This window comes from Alosa sapidissima, chromosome 8 (genome assembly GCF_018492685.1).
Source record: "Alosa sapidissima isolate fAloSap1 chromosome 8, fAloSap1.pri, whole genome shotgun sequence".
Classification (NCBI taxonomy): Eukaryota; Metazoa; Chordata; class Actinopteri; order Clupeiformes; family Clupeidae; genus Alosa; species Alosa sapidissima.
In genome coordinates, this window is record NC_055964.1 from 36,258,250 (window position 1) to 36,268,234 (window position 9,985).

Here is a 9,985-nt window from a genome sequence, read left to right on the forward strand (position 1 = left end):
AGGGTGCAGAGAAATGTGTTTATTTCCATGTTCTAATACCAAACCACAGGGTGCAGAGAAATGTTTTTATTTCCATGTTCTAATACCAGAACACAGGGTGCAGAGAAATGTGTTTATTTACATGTTCTAATACCAGAACACGGTGCAGAGAAATGTGTTTATTTCCATGTTCTAATACCAAACCACAGGGTTCAGAGAAATGTTTTTATTTATGTGTTCTAATACTAGACCACAGGGTGCAGAGAAATGTGTTTATTTATGTGTTCTAATACCAGAACACAGGGTGCAGAGAAATGTGTTTATTTCCGTGTTCCAATGAAATATCAGCCCGTGAGCACTTTGCTACATCTGCAAATGATCATCTCCCGATGACTATTTCATACGCCACAAATCATGATCATCTCCTGATGACTACTTCATACACCACAAATCATGAATAGAACATCTGAGGAAATACTTAACTCATAGACAAGACGGTATATATTTTTAAAGACAAGATGGTATATGGGGTCTGTTTGAAACAGGAGACAGCTGCCTACTGCCTCCCTCCCTACATAGAGAGCTGTCTCACTAGAGATGACTTTGGATTACATGCATGTTTTAAAAATGAGCGTAGCACTCTAGAATCTTTGGTTAACACTGCGGTATGACGTTAGCAAAGGCCTGATGTTAAACTATATTAGCTTACGTAAGCTATCAGGCTAACGGTATAAATTAGTTTTACGGCCGGCAGATATATCAGACTAGACGCTATTAATTAAATCTACAAATCTAAGCAAAATAAGGTCACACAAATGACATTTTCAGCAGCCATTACCGATGTCATCCGCCATGTTTGTTTACCTTTCACAGCTGTTTCAGACGTTGCCGCAAGGGATTATGGGTAGGAGGGAGCAAGAAGTGTGCATCGATTCTGCCTCCAAAAATGACCGTTATTTGGGAATTCTAAAATATCTTAGAAGGCAGCAGAATTAGTTTTTTCGGTTTTGATCCGCACTTGCTGCCTCGCTCCCCAGTTAGATATCTTAAAAGGCTGCACTTTACCCATTTCGAACAGACCCATAGTCTATATTTTTAAAGGCAAGATGGTATATATATTTTAAAGACAAGATGGTATATATATTTAAAGACAAGATGGTATATATATTTTAAAGACAAGATGGTCTATATTTTAAACACATTGCAGCCTGCTCTCGTTATCCACCAAGAGCATTCGGGACAGAGTCCTCCATTACCGATCTGGGCCAGCGGATCACGCTGACCTGGTCTACGGTGTAGTATGCAGGTCAGGGACTCGCATTGTCCACTGATCACGCTGACCTGGTCTACGGTGTAGTATGCAGGTCAGGGACTCGGCATGTCCAGTGGAGCACTGAGAGGCGTTATTAAGCCTCCATAATAATAATAATAATAATAATAATACATTTTATTTAAAGCGCCTTTCAAGTCACCCAAGGACACTGTACAATAAGAGAAAAGGCTATAGACATAAGAGTAGCATAAAAACATCAAACAGAGACAGTATACAAGAGAACATAGACATAAAAGCAACATATACAGGGACAGTACAAATAGACAGTACACTTAGTAAAACACACTATACATTCAGCAGGAGACAGACATTGCCAACAAAAGTAGAATAAAATAAAATAAAACAGTAATAGAGGAGCAAGTGGGATGGAGGAGGCCTGGTTATGAGTAGGAAGGAAAAGCAAGAGTGAAGAGGTGAGTTTTTAACATGGATTTAAAGGTGGACAGGGAAGTGCTTTGACGTAGTGCAAGTGGGAGGGAGTTCCAGAGTTTGGGGCCAGCCACGCTAAAGGCCCTGTCACCCATGGAATGGAGATGTGCAGTGGGGGTGGATAGGAGGTGGGCATCAGTGGAGCGTAAGGTGCGGGTTGGTTGGTAAGGGGTCAGGAGGCTTGAAAGATAAGAGGGTGCAAGATTATGTTGTGCTTTGAAGACTGGATGGATTTGGAAGACAAGGATGATTTTGAATTGAATACGGTATCGTACAGGGAGCCAGTGTAGTTGATGGAGGATGGGAGTGATACGTTGCCAGGGCCTGGTACGGGTGAGAACTCTTGCAGCGGAATTTTGAATGTATTGTAGCCTGCTGAGACACCAAAGAGCAGGGCATTACAGTAGTCATTATTGTTATTAAAATCACACACAGATAAACACACAGATGCAGCGCTTCTAAAAGACATAGACAGAGAGAGGGAGGGGGAGAGAGAGAGAGAGGGAGGGAAAGAGAGAGAAAGAGAGAGAGAGAGGGAGAATGAGAGAGAGAGAGGGATAGGGAGAGAAAGAGAGGGAGGGAGAGCAGAAGTAGAGCGATCACATGCATTTAATCCTCTCTAGTCCTCTTTACTGGATCCACATCTCTTCAAGTGATGAGGCATAGGGACTGAGGTGCGCGCGCGTGTGTGTGTGTGTGTGTGTGTGTGTGTGTGTGTGTGTGTGTGTGTGTGTGTGTGTGTCTGTGTACGTGGAGTGTGTGTGTGTGTGTGTGTGTATCTGGAGTGTGTGTGTTTTAATATCTATGTACTGTATGTGCTAGCATGTGTATGTTTATGTGTGTGTGTGTGTGTGTCCTTATGTCGATGTGCTTGCTTGCATGCTCTCGGACGCGTGTGGGTCTGTGTGTGTGTGTGTGTGTGGATGGGGTCTGCTACTAATGCTGGATTAGTGAGGGGTTAAGCATGACACCAGCCTGCTGCCCCCCCCAGTGCCCCCCAGCCCCCAAGTGCCCCATATCCACCCAAAACAAAGAGCCCATGGGGAGCACCCAGCATGCCTGACATATGCCTGCTCACACACACACACACACACACACATACACACACACACACTTGTGCATTATCTTACAGACAGATTAAAGATAGTGATGGAGGATGAGCTTCTTAGATTGTCATTTCCTGAGCAAGCGGATGTCGGAGGGCAAGCGCCGTGCAGTCGGGCAGCAGTCCATTACGACCTGATGAAACGGCAAGAGATGACCACTCTGTGTCTGTGCCCACTCTGTGTCTGTGCCTGTCGCTGCGCTGAGGGCAAGAGATGACCACTCTGTGTCTGTGCCCACTCTGTGTCTGTGCCTGTCGCTGCGCTGAGGGCAAGAGATGACCACTCTGTGTCTGTGCCCACTCTGTGTCTGTCGGTGCGCTGAGCGCAAGCAGGCGTCTGTCTGCTAATGGCTGCTGATAAATTCAGCGCAGCTGTCAGTGCGTTCTCTTGGCAGTGTGTGCCCGAGGGGGAATAATTGGCTATTTACGGACTCGCTGGAGTGTTTCCACACAAATAGAGTGTAAAATGTGAGTCCGATGAGGCCGTGTCGGAGCTGTCAGTGGTGGAGGGTGCGGAATGGAGTGGGGCGTGGCGTGGCGTGGCGTGGCGTGCAGCCGAGTCTCCTTCACCCTTCACCGGAGCCCGTCACTCATCAGCTCCCAGCCAGCAGCGCCACACAGGAAGCAAGCTCTCCAGGAGAGGCTGTGGCCTTGAGCCGGGCCGGCACTGCTGCTGTTGGGATGTGGTGGATGTGAGGATGTGAGGATGCGGTGGATGTGAGGATGCTTCTGCAAACTGATACAACACAGGAAATCATAGCACCGCATGGACAGTATGTCCGCTCTTCAACTGAGAATTAGATGAAGCCATTCACATATCAAGTAATGCAATATTTTGCACCAGATTATATTTGTCTAATATATTAATCTGATGTTGAGCATGTGACATGTGTGTTAGTTCAAAGAACACTGGATTGTTAAGATGTATGTGCCTTTTGCTAAATAATATTAGTGTTCAAAATTCCGCAACTTTATGTAAATTTGTGAATTTGTGAATTTGACACCAAGAGTTGTTTTGAAAGATCAAGGCAACACAAGGGGAGCTCTAAGACTGCGACTCATAGCGCTGTCAGCACATCAGTTTGTCAACTGTGTCCATTCTCTGAGTGTGCTGCTGTCGAGCGGACACGGTCAAAAGACACAGGGATGTTAAGCCCGCAATTATGCGCACATGCAAGACATCGCTTTATCAGTGCAACTCTGCACACATGCAAGACATCGCTCTATCAGTGCAGGAGTGTCACATGAATCCATTCAGGTGCTGGAGTCATTTTCTAAATGATCCCCTGGGGATCAATAAAGTATCTATCTATCTATATAAAGGGGTGTCGTGCTGGGAGCATGCGGCGCTCCTGTGTACACAAGCAGCATGATGAAGTTAAGACTGCGACTCCGAACTTGCGCAGTATATCTCCGTATTTGAGCTGAAGCTGCGGGCCTATTGCACCACCACTGAGTGCTAATTGGCTGGGCTGCGGATCTACGTTATGCGGAGGTTAGATCTCATTACTCAGCCAGAGAAGGGTTGCACCTTCTGCAATAAGTGTGATTTTTCGCACTCAACATGCCTTGCCCTTTCATCCGCGCGCTAGCTCAGGAGCAGCAGAGATGAGGAGGAGGAGGAGGAGGAAGAGGAGCGCGCTAGCTCACTCTCTCATTGGTTTGTTCGCTCAGAGGGCAATTACTGGGGATCAGTAAATCTGTGCGAGAGCGCTTCGGCAGTCCTAATGTATTCTTCACTGCCGCATGGCGTCAACACGCCGTCCTCCCACAACCATGTGTTTTCCTGGCTGGCGCTTTGCTCCCGTATTTATTTCCAAAAAATGATCCGAAAGGACAAACGCGGGAGGATTTACTGTCTGGGCTAAGTGGCTCATTTTTCTGCGCTGAATCGTTAATGGCTTGTTAATGGTTCATCATTCTGCCCCACTGTAGTGTTTTTCAAGAGAGCGCTGTAGTGTTTTTCAAAAGAGTGCTGTGACCGAGAGAGGGTCATGCTGTGGGCTGTGTGTGGAGTCTTCCTCTTCCTCCTCCTCTTCCTCCTCCACCTCATCGTCTTCCTCCTCCACCTCCTCGTCTTCCTCCTCCTCCTCCTCTTCCTCCTCCTCCTACTCTACCTTCTTCACTTCCTGTGGATGGCTTTGTTGCGATTCTACCCAGCATGCTCCTGGGGGACTTCAGACTTCTCCAGCCGGTCTGTCCAACCACAGCAGCCCTCCCTGAGTCGGCCCTGGTTCTGATCGGATCCAAGAGCAGGGCTGCATATGAGCCACATCTGAGCCATATCTGAGCCGCATCCTAGCCAGAGCAGGGCCGCATCCTAGCCAAAGCAGGGCCAGAGCAGAGATGAGGAGCAGTGGTGATAGTAGTAGTAGTAGTAGTAGTAGTAGTAGTAGTGGTGATAGTAGTAGTAGTAGTAGTAGGAGTAGTATTAGTAGTAGTGGTAATAGTAGTAGTAGTAGTAGTGATAGTAGTAGTATTAGTAGTAGTATTAGTAGTGGTGATAGTAGTAGTAGTAGTAGTAGTAGTGGTAGTAGTGATAGTAGTAGTAGTGATAGTAGTAGTAGTAGTGGTAGTAGTAGTAGTAGTAGTAGTAGTGATAGTAGTAGTATTAGTTGTTGTAGTAGTGGTAGTAGTGATAGTAGTAGTAGTGATAGTAGTAGTAGTAGTGGTAATAGTAGTATTAGTTGTTGTAGTAGTGGTAGTAGTGATAGTAGTAGTAGTAGTAGTAGTGATAGTAGTAGTATTAGTTGTTGTAGTAGTGGTAGTAGTGATAGTAGTAGTAGTGATAGTAGTAGTAGTAGTGGTAATAGTAGTATTAGTTGTTGTAGTAGTGATAGTAGTAGTAGTAGTAGTAGTAGTGGTAGTAGTAGTAGTTGTTGTAGTAGTGGTGATAGTAGTAGTAGTAGTAGTAGTAGTAGTAGTAGTAGTAGTGGTGATAGTAGTAGTAGTAGTAGTGGTAGTAGTAGTGGTAATAGTAGTAGTAGTAGTAGTAGTAGTAGTATTAGTTGTTGTAGTAGTGGTGATAGTAGTAGTAGTAGTAGTAGTAGTAGTAGTAGTAGTAGTGGTGATAGTAGTAGTAGTAGTAGTAGTAGTAGTAGTGGTGATAGTAGTAGTAGTAGTGGTAGTAGTAGTAGTAGTAGTAGTAGTAGTAGTAGTAGTAGTAGTTGTTGTAGTAGTGGCAGTATAGTAGTAATAGTAGTAGTAGTAGTAGTAGTGGTGATAGTAGTAGTAGTAGTAGTAGTAGTAGTAGTGGTGATAGTAGTAGTAGTAGTGGTAGTAGTAGTAGTAGTAGTAGTAGTAGTAGTAGTAGTAGTAGTAGTAGTATTAGTTGTTGTAGTAGTGGCAGTATAGTAGTAATAGTAGTAGTAGTAGTAGTAGTGGTGATAGTAGTAGTAGTAGTAGTAGTAGTAGTAGTAGTGGTGATAGTAGTAGTAGTAGTAGTAGTAGTATCAGTAGTAGTGGTAGTAGTAGTAGTAGTAGTAGTAGTGGTGATAGTAGTAGTAGTAGTAGTAGTAGTAGTGGTGATAGTAGTAGTAGTAGTAGTATCAGTAGTAGTGGTAGTAGTAGTAGTAGTAGTAGTAGTATTAGTTGTTGTAGTAGTGGCAGTATAGTAGTAGTAGTAGTAGTAGTAGTAGTAGTAGTAGTAGTAGTATTAGTTGTTGTAGTAGTGGCAGTATAGTAGTAATAGTAGTAGTTCGGCACCATATTCACCTTATTCCGCGCGCAAACATGGGGGCGCTAGCTTTGCCCACATTGTCTCCGAACTTCCGATTGAGCAGTACATCCATTGCGATACATTGAGATAGCAGAGCTCTATCGAGATGACTGGCACCATATATTATGGGTCATCCTAAAGTTAGGAACGTTTATTTAGGATTTTGCCTCCTGATTTGTCGTTTTCCCTCTTCTGCCGTGTTATCCCACTGAAGCTAGACGTAGCTGCCGACCGGAAGTTTAAAGACAACGTGGAATTTAAAAAAATGGGCGGGGCTGAATAAGGTGAATAGCAAAGCCTGAGATTCAGTTGAATTTAGTGACAAGCCTTAAACTAAATAAGGGTTTGACTCAGTGTGTGTGTGTTACTCATCTGCTCCAAGGCCGTGGGGAGAAGTGGTCATTGTGCTGGCTTTATCAAATGGATAGGTCATTTCACTGGAGGCATTGTGATGGCAGCATTTTCATAGCAAGATTACAAGGCAGGCAGGAATAATGTGGTTTGTAGACCTGGACACGCGGAAGTGAACAGTGCCGAATGCAATCAGTGCAGATGCAGTGTGGGGTTGGGCAATAGGGCACAGATACAGTGTGGGGTTTGGTAATAGGGCACAGATGCAGTGTGGGGTTGGGTAATAGGGCACAGATGCAGTGTGGGGTTGGGCAATAGGGCACAGGGTTAGCAATAATGTAACGTTTAGGGGCAGCCGTGGCCTACTGGTTAGCACTTCGGACTTGTAACCGGAGGGTTGCCGGTTCGAACCCAGACCAGTAGGCACGGCTGAAGTGCCCTTGAGCAAGGCACCTAACCCCTCACTGCTCCCCGAGCGCCGCTGTTGATGCAGGCAGCTCACTGCGCTGGGATTAGTATGTGCTTCACCTCACTGTGTGTTCATTGTGTGCTGAGTGTGTTTCACTAATTCACGGATTGGGATAAATGCAGAGACCAAATTTCCTTCACGGGATCAAAAGAGTATATATACTTATACTATACACATGTACTGTGTCTAGTGATGTGGATTTGGCATCCCACATGATCTGGTATCGTTTGAGATCCCACATGATCTGATATCGTTTACACAGAGATCCCACATGATCTGATATCGTTTACACAGAGATCCCACATGATCTAGTATTGTTTACACAGAGATCCCACATGAATTTGGCACATTTCTGGCAGCAGCCACTAAGGTGTGGAGGGTTCTAGAGGCAGTCCATGATTAAAGGAATATTTTAGTAATTAATCTAATCTGACATTTATGTAGTTACAGAGTGCACTTAACTCTCAATAAATACACTCCACTGAGAGGTGGCAAATTCTGCTTCAGGGACTCTGCAGTAATTGGCAATTACAAAAGCCAGCACACGGCCTAAGAAGCAACACTCTTAAAATTAGGCAGGTGTTAGAGTGTGTGTGTGTGAGTGTGTGTGTGTGTGTATGTGTGTGTGTGTGTGTGTGTGTGTGTGTGTATGTGTGTGTGTGTGTGTCTGTATGTGTGTGTGTGTCTGTATGTGTGTGTGTGTGTGTGTGTGTGTGTGTGTGTGTGTGTGTGTATAGTGTATGTGTGTGTGTGTGTGTCTGTATGTGTGTGTGTGTGTGTGTGTGTGTCTGTATGTGTGTGTGTGTGTGTGTGTCTGTATGTGTGTGTGTGTGTGTGTGTGTGTGTGTGTGTGTGTCTGTATGTGTGTGTGAGTGTGCGTGTGTGTGTCTGTATGTGTGTGTGTGTTGTGCGTGTGTGTGTGTGTGTATGGTGTATGTGTGTGTGTGTGTGTGTGTGTGTGTGTATAGTGTATGTGTGTGTGAGTGTGCGTGTGTGTGTGTTGTGCGTGTGTGTGTGTGTGTGTGTGTGTGTGTATAGTGTATGTGTGTGTGAGTGTGCGTGTGTGTGTGTGTGTGTTGTGCGTGTGTGTGTGTGTGTGTGTATGGTGTATGTGTGTGTGTGTGTGTGTGTATAGTGTATGTGTGTGTGAGTGTGCGTGTGCGTGTGTGTGTGTGTGTTGTGTGTGTGTGTGTGTGTGTGTGCTCTAACAGCCTATGTGTTTTGATTGATGCTACAGTAAATGAGTGGACTGCCTGACAAACAAAACAAATAGCTTATTGACTTCCTGGTTAGTTGATAGATTGCTCTCTTGATTGATTAGAAAATTAATTGGTTAAGTCATCAGGGAGTTTTCTTTTAATTTGGTTGCCACCTATGATCAGTCACGAATTGTGTTTTCTTTCATCCAGTGTTTGTTTTCATTTCATCTGTTTTATATAGCATTGAGATGAGCATTACGAGTTGGGTTATAACGTCTTTAAAAAAAACACTTCAGTCTCACAGTCCTTAGTCCAAACGCTCATATTGAGGGGACAAGAAGCTTGAAATTCCAGAGGACACAGTAAGCTGTGTTACTAGTTTCATCGTCTGTCGTGTGTGTGTGTGAGAGAGAGCCTAGCTTGCCCTCAAATCACTCACTTGTTCAGCATTGTGTGTCTGATGTATGTGTGTTCATTCCTGTGTGTGTGTGTGTATGTGTGTTTATGCCTGTGTGTGTGTGTGTATGAATGCTTGCAGGTGTGTGTGTGTGTGTGTGTGTGTGTGTGTATGTGTGTGAATGAATGCTTTCAGGTGTGTGTGTGTGTGTGCAGGGTGCGATTTGTGTAAAAACCAGAGGGGGGGATGATTTTGAATAAGTTTGTAAACTAAGTTAGTGAATTGGCTAACAGTGTTAGTTGGTAACCAAATAGCCTACACATTGCGCTACACGCTGCTGATTTGCGTTCAGTAGCCAAGTGCGTAATATTGCAAAAGTTGAAAACATAAATGTGTTTATTGTAGCCTACAGAAAATAAATAGCCTATCATACTGTCAGTTAATTGCCTACAGTGCAGTGAAGAGTTTGGAGAGTAAAGTTATAGGGCAACTTGAAGTTTTATGAAAATAATTTACGAACCAGAACATAAAGACCACGAAGCTTCTATTTCTTGCAGCTGTTAAAACACCCGCTAGATAGTTTAAATACCCACCAACATTCGTGTTTGCAGTACAGATTATTTCTAAAAGTTATTTGTCTACTACTGTCTGATTTATCAAACGAGTGCTTTCTCGTTCGTCCTCCGCAAACTATAGGTGTTTCGGTAGAGAGCCATTGAATAAGCGATGCCAAGCAATTTCTGTAACACTATTTGTGACATTCAGCAAATATCTCCTCATTTAATGTAAGTTCCTTCTGACAATAGGCCTACGTTCTACTCTACGTGCAGTTGTCCTCCATCTCAGTTGCATCAGTTTTCTAATTTTGAAGGTTCTAAAACATTATTATGCTTCACTGAATCCTTCTCGTTTTCTTTCATTTGTCCAGCTAACTTTTCCATTGAACCTAGCCATTTATGATGGATTACACACTCGACATTCTGAAATGTCCTGCACGATCAAGGC